Consider the following 12,613-nt stretch of genomic DNA (forward strand, 5'->3'; position numbering starts at 1 on the left):
TTTTTGAGATACGGAGACCAGTACTGAACACAATACTCCAGGTGCGGTCGCACCATGGAGCGATACAACGGCATTATAACATCCGCACACCTGGACTCCATACCCTTCCTAATAACACCCAACATTCTATTCGCTTTCCTAGCCGCAGCAGCACACTGAGCAGAAGGTTTCAGCGTATCATCGACGACGACACCCAGATCCCTTTCTTGATCCGTAACTCCTATCTCTTTCCTTTTGCTACCAGATCTCTAACGTGATTAGGAACTGTTTCCACAGGCTCAGTCAAATCTGTTCCATCCGTTCATTTATTGATCGACGAGCATTAAACATTCTTATACATTCTTTCATAATAAGCAAACTAGACTACTGCAATTCATTGTACCTGGGCCTTAAATCTACTGATAACCAACATTTATGAATAGTTCAAAACAACGTCATCAAACTAATCATTGGAAAAAAGAAATTTGATCATGTTACCCTACTCATGAAAGCCACCTATTGGCTCCCTTTACCTCACCGCATTATTTATAAGATTCTACTATTGGTCTATAAGACTCACTTATCTGGCAAACCATCATACCTCTCCCATTTATTAACCTCTTATTCTAATCAAAAATCCCTTCAATCATCTTCTCAAAATCTGTTGGTTATATCATCTTTTCAGGACATCCATCGTACATGAACACACCAGGAAAGTGATTTTCTCAGTTTAAGGCCCTGAACACTGTAATAAAGTTACCACAGTCATCATCAAATTTCACTTCAAACATTCAAATTGGAACTTAAGACTTTCCTTTTATTAGTTGCATACTCCTAACTCTCATTTATTATCTTCGGAGATGGACCTGATTAACCGCACAGCTCCCCTTCAAATTCCCCTTTGAAGCAACTCCCCTCCCCTTTTCCCTATCTCCTATGCTATCTATATTGTAGTTCTACCCTCCTTCCTTTTCTAGTCATGTGCTGTTACTATATTTACTAGTGATATATCACTAGTAAATATTTAGTAGGTGGTAAGGGCTCATGCGCTAACCTGGTGGCAATGTGCCCACGCTGACCGACTACTACCATGAATACCTACTCTCAGCCCCCTGTGCTAGTGCCCATGGTAGTGCTGTTTTGCTGTGTACTACCCCTGTAGTATCCCTACCACCACTTGATAAAAGGGCAGCTTTATTTTTAGATCCTGTCCAAAAAATTGGAAGGACACAGGACTGGGAGAATCAAATTTGCGTCAGGAGGAGGGGTCATAGCTTGTCAGCCATTGACTTACCTACTCGCCAGTCCAAAACCCAGCTTTCCAGCTCTATTTATCTGCTTAACACCTCAGTCACCTCAGTCACTACATAGTCACCTGTTACACCCCAATCACTACTTATGGCCCCTGTCCACGTTCTCTTCCTTGCCCTGTCCCTTCCTAATCTTCTTCCCCCCCCCCCCCACTCTCACTGTCTACCACTAGAACTCGCTGCCCTCCCGCCCTGCCCGCCACGGCACTACCCTATTCACCCTCATCCCCCACCACCTCACCATCTCTCCTGTCCCCCGCCTCCTTCCTAGCTCTTAACCTTCAACACTTCCTTCCTGCCATTAACCCATCACCATTCCTCCTAAGTACACCTCGCCTTCGTCGCCCGACCTCCCTCACCCTCCTCCGCATTCTCTTACTACTCCTCCTGCTATCCGCGGGAGACATTAACCCTAATCCAGGTTCCCCTCACCTATCCCCATCCTATCCATGTAAATGATTCCGGGATGTCTCCAATCTCGTCTCTATTCCCCTCCTCCCCCACTCTTCCCTCCCCTTCTCCTGCGCCTTGTGGAATGCCCACTCAGTCTGTAACAAACTGCCCTTCACCCACGATCTCTTCATCTCTCGCTCCCTTCAACTGCTCGCCCTAACCGAAACCTGGATCTCCCCAGAAGACTCTGCCTCAGTCGCGGCCCTCTGCCATGGAGGTTATCTCTTCTCCCACACTCCCCGCCCAATTGGCCATGGTGGAGGCATTGGGCTACTACTCTCGCCCTCCTGTAGTTTCCAACTCCTCCCCCTACCGCAGTCTCACTGCTTCTCATCCTTTGAAGCCCACTCCATCCAGCTATTCTACCTGCTGCCACTCAGAGTCGCAGTCATCTACCCCCCCCCCCCCCCCCGATAAATCCTTCTCTTCCTTCCTCACTGACTTTGATGCTTGGCTTTCCGTCTTTCTTGAACCCTCATCTCCGTCTCTCATTCTCGGAGACTTTAACATACACGCTGATGACCCATCCGACCGTAACGCTTCTAGGTTCCTCACCCTAACATCCTCCTTCAACCTCCAGCTGTGCTCCACCACCCCCACTCACCGTGATGGCCATTGTCTTGACCTCGTCCTCTCCTCCTCCGGCTCACCCTCCAATTTCCACGCTTCTATTCTCCCTCTCTCCGATCATCACCTGATCACATTCACACTTCTTCACCCCCCCCCCTTTGCCCCGTCCAACTTTATCCACCACCTCCAGGAATCTCCAGGCTATTGACCCCCCCCCCCCCACTTTATCCTCTAGTATCTCTAATCTCCTCCCCTCCATCATGTCCTCTGAGACTGTAGACAAAGCGTCTCCACCTACAATGCCGCTCTCTCCTCTGCTTTGGACACCCTCGCTCCATCCACCTCCCGTCTCACAAAGCGTACTAATCCCCAGCCTTGGCTGACCCCTTGTATCCGTTACCTTCGCTCCTGCACCCGATCCGCTGAACGCCTCTGGAGGAAATCTCGTACCCATTCAGACTTCCTTCACTACAAATTCATGCTATCCTCCTTCCATTCCTCCCTATTCCTTACAAAACAGGACTATTACACCCAATTGACCAATTCTCTCAGCTCTAACCCTCGTCATCTCGTCACCACCCTTAACTCCCTCCTCAAAGTACCCCCCGCTCCCACTCCCCCTTCACTCTCTCCTCAATCATTGGCTGACTACTTCCGCAACAAGGTGCAAAAGATCAACCTCCTCTTCAGCCTGTAGCCCCATCCAACAACAAACTAACCATGGCCTCTTTCTCCTCCTTTCCTGAGATCACTGAGGATGAAACCTCCCGCCTTCTCTCCTCTTCGAAATGCACCACTTGTTCCTCCAATCCCATCCCCACCAACGTACTTAACACCATCTCCCATACTGTCACCCCCCTCCATCTGTCGCATTCTTAACCTTTCTCTCTCCACTGCAACTGTCCCTGACACCTTCAAGCACGCCGTAGTCACACCTCTCCTAAAAAAAACATCACTTGACCCTACCTGCCCCTCCAACTACCGCCCCATCTCTCTCCTACCCTTCCACTCCAAAATACTTGAGCGCGCCGTTCACAGTCGCTGCCTTGATTTTCTCTCCTCTCATGCCATCCTCTATCCACTTCAATCCGGTTTTCGCCCTCTACATTCGGCAGAAACAGCACTCTCTAAAGTCTGCAACGACCTGCTCCTCGCCAAATCCAGAGGCCACTACTCCATCCTCATCCTCCTTGATCTATCCGCTGCTTTTGATACTGTCAATCATGATTTACTTCTTGCCACACTGTCCTCTTTTGGGTTCCAAGGCTCTGTCCTCTCCTGGTTCTCCTCTTATCTCTCCCACCGCACCTTTAGGGTACACTCTCATGGATCTTCCTCCACTCCCATCCCACTATCTGTTGGAGTTCCCCAGGGATCTGTCCTTGGACCCCTTCTCTTCTCAATCTACACCTCTTCCCTAGGCTCACTGATCTCATCTCATGGTTTTCAGTATCATCTTTATGCTGATGACACCCAGCTATATCTCTCCACACCAGACATCACCGCGGAGACCCAGGCCAAGGTATCGGCCTGCTTATCCGACATTGCTGCCTGGATGTCCAACCGCCACCTGAATCTGAACATGTCCAAAACCGAGCGCCTCGTCTTTCCACCTAAACCCACTTCTCCACTTCCTCCATTCTCTATCTCAGTTGATAACACCCTCATCCTCCCCGTCCCATCTGCCCGCAACCTCGGAGTTATCTTCGACTCCTCCCTATCCTTCTCTGCGCATATCCAACAGACTGCCAAGACCTGTCGCTTCTTCCTCTTCAACATCAGCAAAATTCGCCCCTTCCTCTCTGAGCACACCACACGAAATCCCGTCCACGCTCTCATTACCTCTCGCCTTGACTACTGCAACTTACTCCTCACCGGCCTCCCACTTAGCCATCTATCCCCCCTTCAATCCATTCAGAATGCTGCCGCACGTCTCATATTCCGCCAGAACCGATATACTCATATCACCCCTCTCCTCAAATCACTTCACTGGCTTCCAATCAGTTACCGCATACAATTCAAGCTTCTCCTCCTTACCTACAAATGCACCCGGTCTGCGGCTCCTCAGTACCTCTCTACGCTCATCTCCCCCTATGTTCCCACCCGTAACCTCCGCTCTCAGGACAAAACCCTCCTTTCAGTACCCTTCTCCACCACTGCCAACTCCAGGCTACGCTCATTCTGCCTTGCCTCACCCTATGCCTGGAACAATCTTCCTCAACCCCTATGCCAAGCACCCTCCCTACCCATCTTCAAATCTCTGCTTAAAACTCACCTCTTCAATGCTGCTTTCAGTACCTAACCTTTCGAGAAATATAGTATGCCCTATCAGACTGACTCTACACTTGTCTTTTAGATTGTACACTTGTCTCTAGATTGTACACCTGTCTTTTAGATTGTACACTTGTCTTTAGGTTGTACACCTGTCTTTTAGATTGTAAGCTCCTTGAGCAGGGACTGTCCTTCCATGTTAAATTGTACAGTGCTGCGTAACCCTAGTAGCACTTTAGAAATGTTAAGTAGTAGTAGTCATAGAGACCATGGACATGACTGTAAAGCTACCAGTAGTGAATTTAACTTTTATCCCCTTTACAGATCCTCTAGAGCAGATATTGAATTTGGAGGGGGGGGGGGGGGGGTTGTACCCAGTGCTTATTATGGTAGCTTTCGATGTTAAATTAGTTATGACAAATTTATACAAAAATTGTAAATCAAATTATTTTGCAAGTACTGAAATAGGATTGGACATCTATGGTGAAAACACAGTCTTGATGTGTTCCTTTAGGGATGATGGATTTATAAATAGCATCAGCCGGTGGTAGGTTGAAATAACTTTATTTGGAACCAGATTTGTATGTGACCCATACATATCTGGTGCCAAATAAAGAGGTCCTTTTACTAAGGTGCGATGAAAAATGACTTGTGGTAGTGTAGGCGCATGTTTTGGGCAAGCGCAGATCCATTTTTCAGTGCGCCTGCAAAAAATGCCTTTTTAAAATTTTTGCTGAAAATGGACGTGCGGCAAAATCAAAATTGGTGCGCATCCATTTTGGGTCTGAGACCATACCGCCAGCCATTGACCTAGCAGTAAAGTCTCACGCGGTAACCTGGTGGTAATGACCTACGCGCATCAAATGCCACTTGGTTCGCATCCGATACACGTGTACAAAAATAAAAATTATTTTTCAGACGTGTATATTGGACGCATGCCAAAAATGAAATTACTGTAAGGATCATGTGGTAGCAGGGCGGTAGCTCCATTTTGTCGCACGTTGGGCGTGCGTAGATGCTTACGTGGCTTAGTAAAAGGGCCCCAAAGTTATTTCAACCTACCACCGGCTGATGAGATTTCTTGGTCCACCCCTACTCCTTTGGCTGTTGTTATATACATGGGGGGGGGGGGGGGGGGGGGGTTTACCCTGACCTGTTGTTTGCTGCTCTGACGGATTCATAAATAGCAACTTTTAGGGCCCCTTTACTAAAATGCATAAGACACTTACCTGCATGGAAATTGAATTGTATTCCACAACAATATGCATAACTTAATTGGTTAAGTAGCTAATCAGTGCTGTTAATTGGATGTTAACAGGCAATTATCAGCCTAACTGGCATTGAGATTTATGCTCACAACTCACTAAGTGTATTCTGTAACATGGTGCGCCTAAATTCTAAGTTGCATAGTTGAAAAGGGGCAAGGCCATGGGTGAGGCATGAGTGTTTCTAAAATCTGTGCACATTATTATAGAATACAACCGATCTGCACCTAATTTAGGTGTTGGGATTTTTTTTAATCATTTATTTGTAATTTTTCATTTTACAAGGGTCACTTGCAAACAGTAATACAGAGATGACTGCACATTAATACAAGATAAGAAGAAAACAATCCCAACAAGATATATGGATTATATACAATCTTTCTCTTTCTTAGACCACAAAGTGAAGAAAAATAGGGAGAGTGAGATAAGACAAGGAGATCAATTAAACAGTAAACAGAAAAAAGAAAACATGGTATTAACCTGATTATCCCCAGATATTACTCATCTAATTCATTATTCCACATTGATCATCTGGTTGGCTTCTTCAAGACCAAATACGGTGTATAGTCAATTCATTTCATTGAGAACATACTTATTGTCCAGATTTTAGTTAGAAATAATACATCTGATTACATTCTCTCTCTTTTAAAAACCAGAAATTATTTAACAATACATATACTTAAGTCTCTAATTCAAATCCCACTGATTAAAGCAATCCCAGTTTTCACAGGCTTCACTCCTTTCGAAGTAATAATTAAGGAAATAGTTCTGAGGAAAACTTTAGGAGTCATACCTGGAACTCTGGGAAAAACAATAATCTCGACATTAATCATCCACAATAACATCCACCTTATCAAAGTTTCTGGTCCATTATCAGTTTTAGGATCATAACCACTTCTAGCTTGTGTAGAACTTCATTTATTATATCAATTTTTCACTCTCAAAGGGTTCAGTCTAATTGTCCATATAACTCTCCAATAAGATTATATCTGAAACAAAGTTATTTACTACCGCCGTCAGGTCCCGAAGCGCCTTCCAGATGGCATTCAATGTAACCTCCACTGAAGCCAAAAACTATAAGGTGATTTCTCTTGAGGTGTTTAGGAGTGGTTCCGCCGATTCGGGTTCTGCTGTAAACGTCCTCCGTTTCAGCATATAAGTACATAAGTACATAAGTAATGCCACACTGGGAAAAGACCAAGGGTCCATCGAGCCCAGCATCCAGTCCACGACAGTGGCCAATCCAGGCCAAGGGCACCTGGCAAGCTTCCCAAACGTACAAATATTCTATACATGTTATTCCCGGAATTGTGGATTTTTCCCAAGTCCATTTAGTGTAGTGGTTTATGGACTTGTCCTTTAGGAAACCGTCTAACCCCCTTTTAAACTCTGCCAAGCTAACCGCCTTCACCACGTTCTCCGGCAACGAATTCCAGAGTTTAATTACGCGTTGGGTGAAGAAAACTTTTCTCCGATTTGTTTTAAATTTACTACACTGTAGTTTCATCGAATGCCCCCTAGTTCTAGTATTTTTGGAAAGCGTGAACAGACGCTTCACATCCACCTGTTCCACTCTACTCATTTTATATACCTCTATCATGTCTCCCCTCAGCCGTCTCTTCTCCAAGCTGAAAAGCCCTAGCCTCCTTAGTCTTTCTTCATAGGGAAGTCGTCCCATCCCCGCTATCATTTTAGTCGCCCTTTGCTGCACCTTTTCCAATTCCACTATATCTTTCTTGAGATGCGGCGACCAGAATTGAACACAATACTCAAGGTGCAGTCGCACCATGGAGCGATATAATGGCATTATAACATCCTCACACCTGTTTCCCATACCTTTCCTAATAATACCCAACATTCTATTCGTTTTCTGAGCCGCAGCAGCACACTGAGCAGAAGGTTTCAGTGTATTATCGACGACGACACACACAACCCTTTCTTGGTCCGTAACTCCTAACGTGGAACCTTGCATGACGTAGCTATATGCCTCTAACTCACTCCTCCACTCCTTTGGACATGGTAGTTGAATAATTCAGGAGCGATGGAGTTGTTTTTCCATGTCCAAGAGCGTCAACACTCCTTCGCCGGCACTAATCAAAGGACTCGCCAACCCTTTCATCTGTGGGCAGTTCGACACACAGCGGTCCCGCTCTTGCTGCTCAGAGGACAAAACGCTGGCCATCAGCGGCTGATTGCCGGTTGTTCCCTTCCTCTCAGTTAAGGAAAGTGCAATTGCAGAGAGGGAATTTACATAAAGAAGACAAAACTTCAAAGGACAGCTGGGCTGCTGGGCATACGAACTTCAGGTCACCGTCTTACCACTCTCCCAGTTTGGGACACTCTTTGAATGGTTTCTCCTCAGAGGCCTGTCTGATATGGGTAACCCTTCAGCATAGCCCTCTGAGTCATTGAAACACAGAAGCTCCTCCACCACTACAAGGTGGTGTCCCTTCGGACGGGTAGGTGCTGGGATTTATACAAAGTAAAATGTGGCCTAAATGGATGTGACTAAATTTGGTCATGTGGAGAGCCTCTCGGCATATTCTATATCCCGCATGGAAATTTAAGCCTGTTCTATAAAATTTAGACATACTTTACAGAATACGCCTAGGTGTATTTTTTTCTGTGGGAATTTTTCAAGCACCATATATAGAATATAGCCCATAATGGGTGCTTAACACACAAAAACAGGATAACGCAAGTCACATAAAGGAATTTTGCAGTAGTTAGCCAATTTTGGTAAGCCACATATTAATGAATTTCTCAGAATTTTTCTCTCAGAGGGTACTGCATAGGCAAGGAATTAAGCATGTAAACGTCATCCAATTAGCGCATTATACATGCAGGCATATTTTCAAAGCACTTTGGGAGGCTAAGTTCCATAGGTTTCTATGGAACTTTGGGAGGCTAAGTGCTTTGAAAATATGCCTGTTAGCGTGCTAATTGGCTAACACAGTTAATGTAAGAGTGCTTAACGCCTCCTATGAGTGGGTACAACTTGTTAATGGAAACATTAACACTTGACTTGAATAAGAAAATACTACAAATGCCTCCACTACTTGCCACATTACATTTGCAGCTAAGGTGATAAAATCCTGCATTAAGTCACATTAACTGCAAATCTTAACACACTTTAGTAAAGGGGCCCCTTAGAGTTTTCGTCTTTATAAACGTGATGAGGATGGAAAAAGATTCTTAACACCAGCCCAGAAAGAAGCTTTGAGGGAATTGGGTAACAATTACAAGCTGGTTATTAAACCAAAAATGTATTAAGTTGGTCCAATAAAAATACTACCTTATTTTGCATTTTGTGCTTTATTTTTATTTATTAATAAAGTCAACAATTGAAAAACAAATGTTATATCAATATAATTGGTTGCCAGTTAAAGCCAGGATTGTGTATAAAATATCTTGCTTGGTTTTTAAGTCTTTAAATGGTCACGGCTCTGTCTATCTGTATGATTTGCTGAATCATTCTATTTGTCATCTGACATCCAGAATTAGGGATAGTAACCTCCTTATATATACAGCTATTAGATATGTAACATCTAAACGTAACCATGAATGATCATATTCTAATCAGACAACCTGTTTTTGGAACTTCTTACCATTAGATTTAAGATTAGAAAGTTCCCATGACCTATTTCATGAGTCTTAAAACATTCTTATTTAATGAATATTTAGTTGTAAATGCTGTCTAACTTATAAGTCTATCTTACACAGATTCTGTGCAAATTGTATTTGTAATTATTCCATTGTATATTTAACTATTATTGTTGTACACCGCTTTGGACCCACTTGAGGAATTAGTGGCATATTAAGTGCGAAATTAGATTATATTAATACACTGGAAATGGATACAGTGGAGTTGCCAGAACTTCCTTTAGTTCATTCAGTACTTTCAAATGCATTCTGTCTGGCTCCATCACCCTGACTATTTTTCATTTAGGTATCTTCTTCAGGGCTTAATTTGTGCTTGAACGGAGTGAAACAATGTTCCGGCACTTCTTTGGGCTTAGGAAGTGATGTCACCACCCATGACTTCCTTCCATGGTCAGGATTCTTTCCCTTTTGCTCCTGTAATACTCAATGGCATCCCTCTTTCCCTTGCCCTACCCCCAGCCCCATACCTTTTCAAAGCTGTCTTCTTGTTTTAGAGGGGTCCGGCAGAGAGCAGTGATTCATGCTGAACCAGTGGTGGGTGGGTAGGTAGGTAGGTAGGGGAGGGAGAAGGTGAAAAACTGGACCAATGGATGGTTGGTTGGTTGGTGGGTAGGGTAGAGAAGGAGAAGAACTGGACCAATGGTGCATGGGTGGAAGCGAAAAGCTGTACCAATGTTGTTTGATTGGTGAGTGGGTATGTGGGGTAAAGAAGGAGAAAAGCTGGACAAATGGTGGGGGGGGGGGGGGGGGAGAGAGAAAGAAAGAGCAAAGCTGGACCAATAGTTGGTTGGTTGTTGGGTGGAGGTAAAGAAGGAGTAAAACTTGAACCAACAGTGGATGGGGGGAAAGAAAGAGTAAAAGCTGGACCAATGGTGGGTAGGGGGAAAGAAGGAAAAAAGTTGGACCAGCAGTGGGTGGGTGGGGGAGAAGGAGAAAAGCTGGACCAATGGGTGGGGTGGGTTAGGGTGGAGGAGGGGGAGAATAGAAATATTGGCTCACTGGTGGGGGGATGGGAAATGCTGGAAAGGGAGTAGAGAGAATAATGATGATCAGGGGAGGGAAGCTGTGCTGTTGGAGTAGAGAATGAAGAGGGGACAGGGAGATGATATGGTACAAATGTTGGGGGGGGGAGATGTTTGGCTACAAGAGCAGGGATAGAGAGAGAAGATGGGTTCTAAGGATGGGGTGGAGAGAGAAAGAGGGAAGATGGGCAATAAGAGTAAGGGGGTAGAGGGAAGGAGAGAGAGGGAAGATGCTGGGCTACTAAAATATTGGGGTGAAAAGAAGGAGAGAGAGAGAGAGAATGAGAGAGAGAGACAAGATGCTGAGCTATGAAGGTGAAGGATGGGGTAATACTGAACATGATGAAACCATGTGGGAGAGGCCATGAGGGGTTCTCAAGGAGATGAGTGAGAGGAGAGTGGCAAGTACAGAGGGTAAAAATGAGTAATGGGGGGGGGGGGTGACAGGAGGGAATAGGAGAATGGGGAAGATTGGAAATGGGAGATCTAGGAACTGAGAGAAGGAGATGGAAAGTTGATAGGTATGCCATGCTAAAAGTGGCCGCAGTGCTTTTTAGCATGGCTTAGTAAAAGAACCCTAAAGTATTTTTCACGTTTCTGGGGAAATTTTCTCATTGTTATTATGTGTACGCATCATGATCATTTAAATGATCATGTTTGTTCCAAACTAAATTTTCTTTGGTCTGGATGTCACATATTCCCCTGCAACTTCTATGAAGAGGGGTATCTATTCTGTTTACAAAATCTCTGAGTGTTAATAATATTGAACAAGTTCATGATGTTGAAGGGAGATGAGTCATTGTATTATTATGTGCTTTTTTCTTTTACTATTTTAAATATCTATGCTCCAAATATTGATACTTCGTCATTTTATTCGAGCAAATAGAGAACTTCCCTTAGAATATAGCTCCCATCCTATAATCAATGGAGGAGATTTTAACCTTCTAAGAGATATTATAATGGATCATCAATCCTCATGTATATATCATCCTTCCAAGGTGTGGTATGATCTATATTCTATGATAACTGACTTGGGCCTAGCTGATCCTTGGAGGATATTAAACTCGGAAAAAGAGGCTTTACTTTTTTTTTCTACTCCACACCTTTCATACTCCAGGATTGATTATTTTATTTCCAAATCCATAATCCCTATGATAACATCCTCTCAGATTTATCCTATACTTCTTTCAGATCATGCGTTGGTTTCCTTACAAGTTCAATTTCAATTTACTAAACGCACACCCTGCTGGAGATTTAACACTTCTCCTCCCACTAATAATGACTTCTTACATAAAATCAGATCCTATATTCAAGAATTTTTTTTCACTCAATAAGTCATCACTTTCTTCCTTTAACACTGTATGGGAGGCTTTTAATACCAGGATTTGAGAAGAAATTTTTAGTTTTGTCTCATGGTGGAAAAAAAAAGGACCAGATTCAACATGATACATGACACTTGCCTCCTCCCTCAAAACACCCAGGGAAAATCTGCTACAGTACAAGGAAAAGAAAGCCACAGACAGAATCCCCCTTATAGTGACATACAACCCAGAGCTGGAAAAATTAAGAAAAATCATAACAGATCTACAGCCTCTACTCCAGGAGGATGAATTACTGAAAGAGACATTCCCATCCCCACCAGTGCTGGCCTTCTGACAGCCACCCAACTTAAAACACAAGCTCATTAGAAGTAGGCTCCCAACACAGACAAAAAAAGAAGAAAATGGCACACATCCTTGCAATATATCCAGCAGTAAACTGTGCCAAAACATGTCACAGGACCCCATGGTCATTCACAAAGGAAAAATATTCAACATTAGGGAATCCTTCACATGCTCATCTTCCAATGTGGTATATATCACTCAGTGTAAAAAAACGCGATGAAGGGTGCTACATTGGAGAAACAAGTCAGATGCTAAAGAAGAGATGTAATTTACATAGACACCATATGAAAAAAGCTAGTATCAACCAGGATGTCACCTCTGTGGGGCAGCACTTTACAAAACCAGAACACTATACCAGTGATTTTATGGTAAGAATCCTAAAAGGGAACTTTAAAACAATACAGGAACATATGACC

General features: G+C 43.9%; 1 long non-coding RNA gene across 1 annotated transcript; it reads right to left on the reverse strand.

The window, feature by feature from the left end:
• Positions 1-882: 882 nt before the first annotated feature.
• LOC115462313 lies at positions 883-12,379 on the reverse strand. Its single transcript, XR_003940811.1, has 3 exons — positions 12,239-12,379; positions 1,863-1,865; positions 883-894 (listed from the first exon to the last, which is right to left on the reverse strand). It is a non-coding gene; the product is annotated as an uncharacterized LOC115462313 (long non-coding RNA).
• Between the last annotated feature and the right edge of the window lie 234 nt (positions 12,380-12,613).

This window comes from Microcaecilia unicolor, chromosome 2, assembly GCF_901765095.1.
Source record: "Microcaecilia unicolor chromosome 2, aMicUni1.1, whole genome shotgun sequence".
NCBI lineage: Eukaryota > Metazoa > Chordata > Amphibia > Gymnophiona > Siphonopidae > Microcaecilia > Microcaecilia unicolor.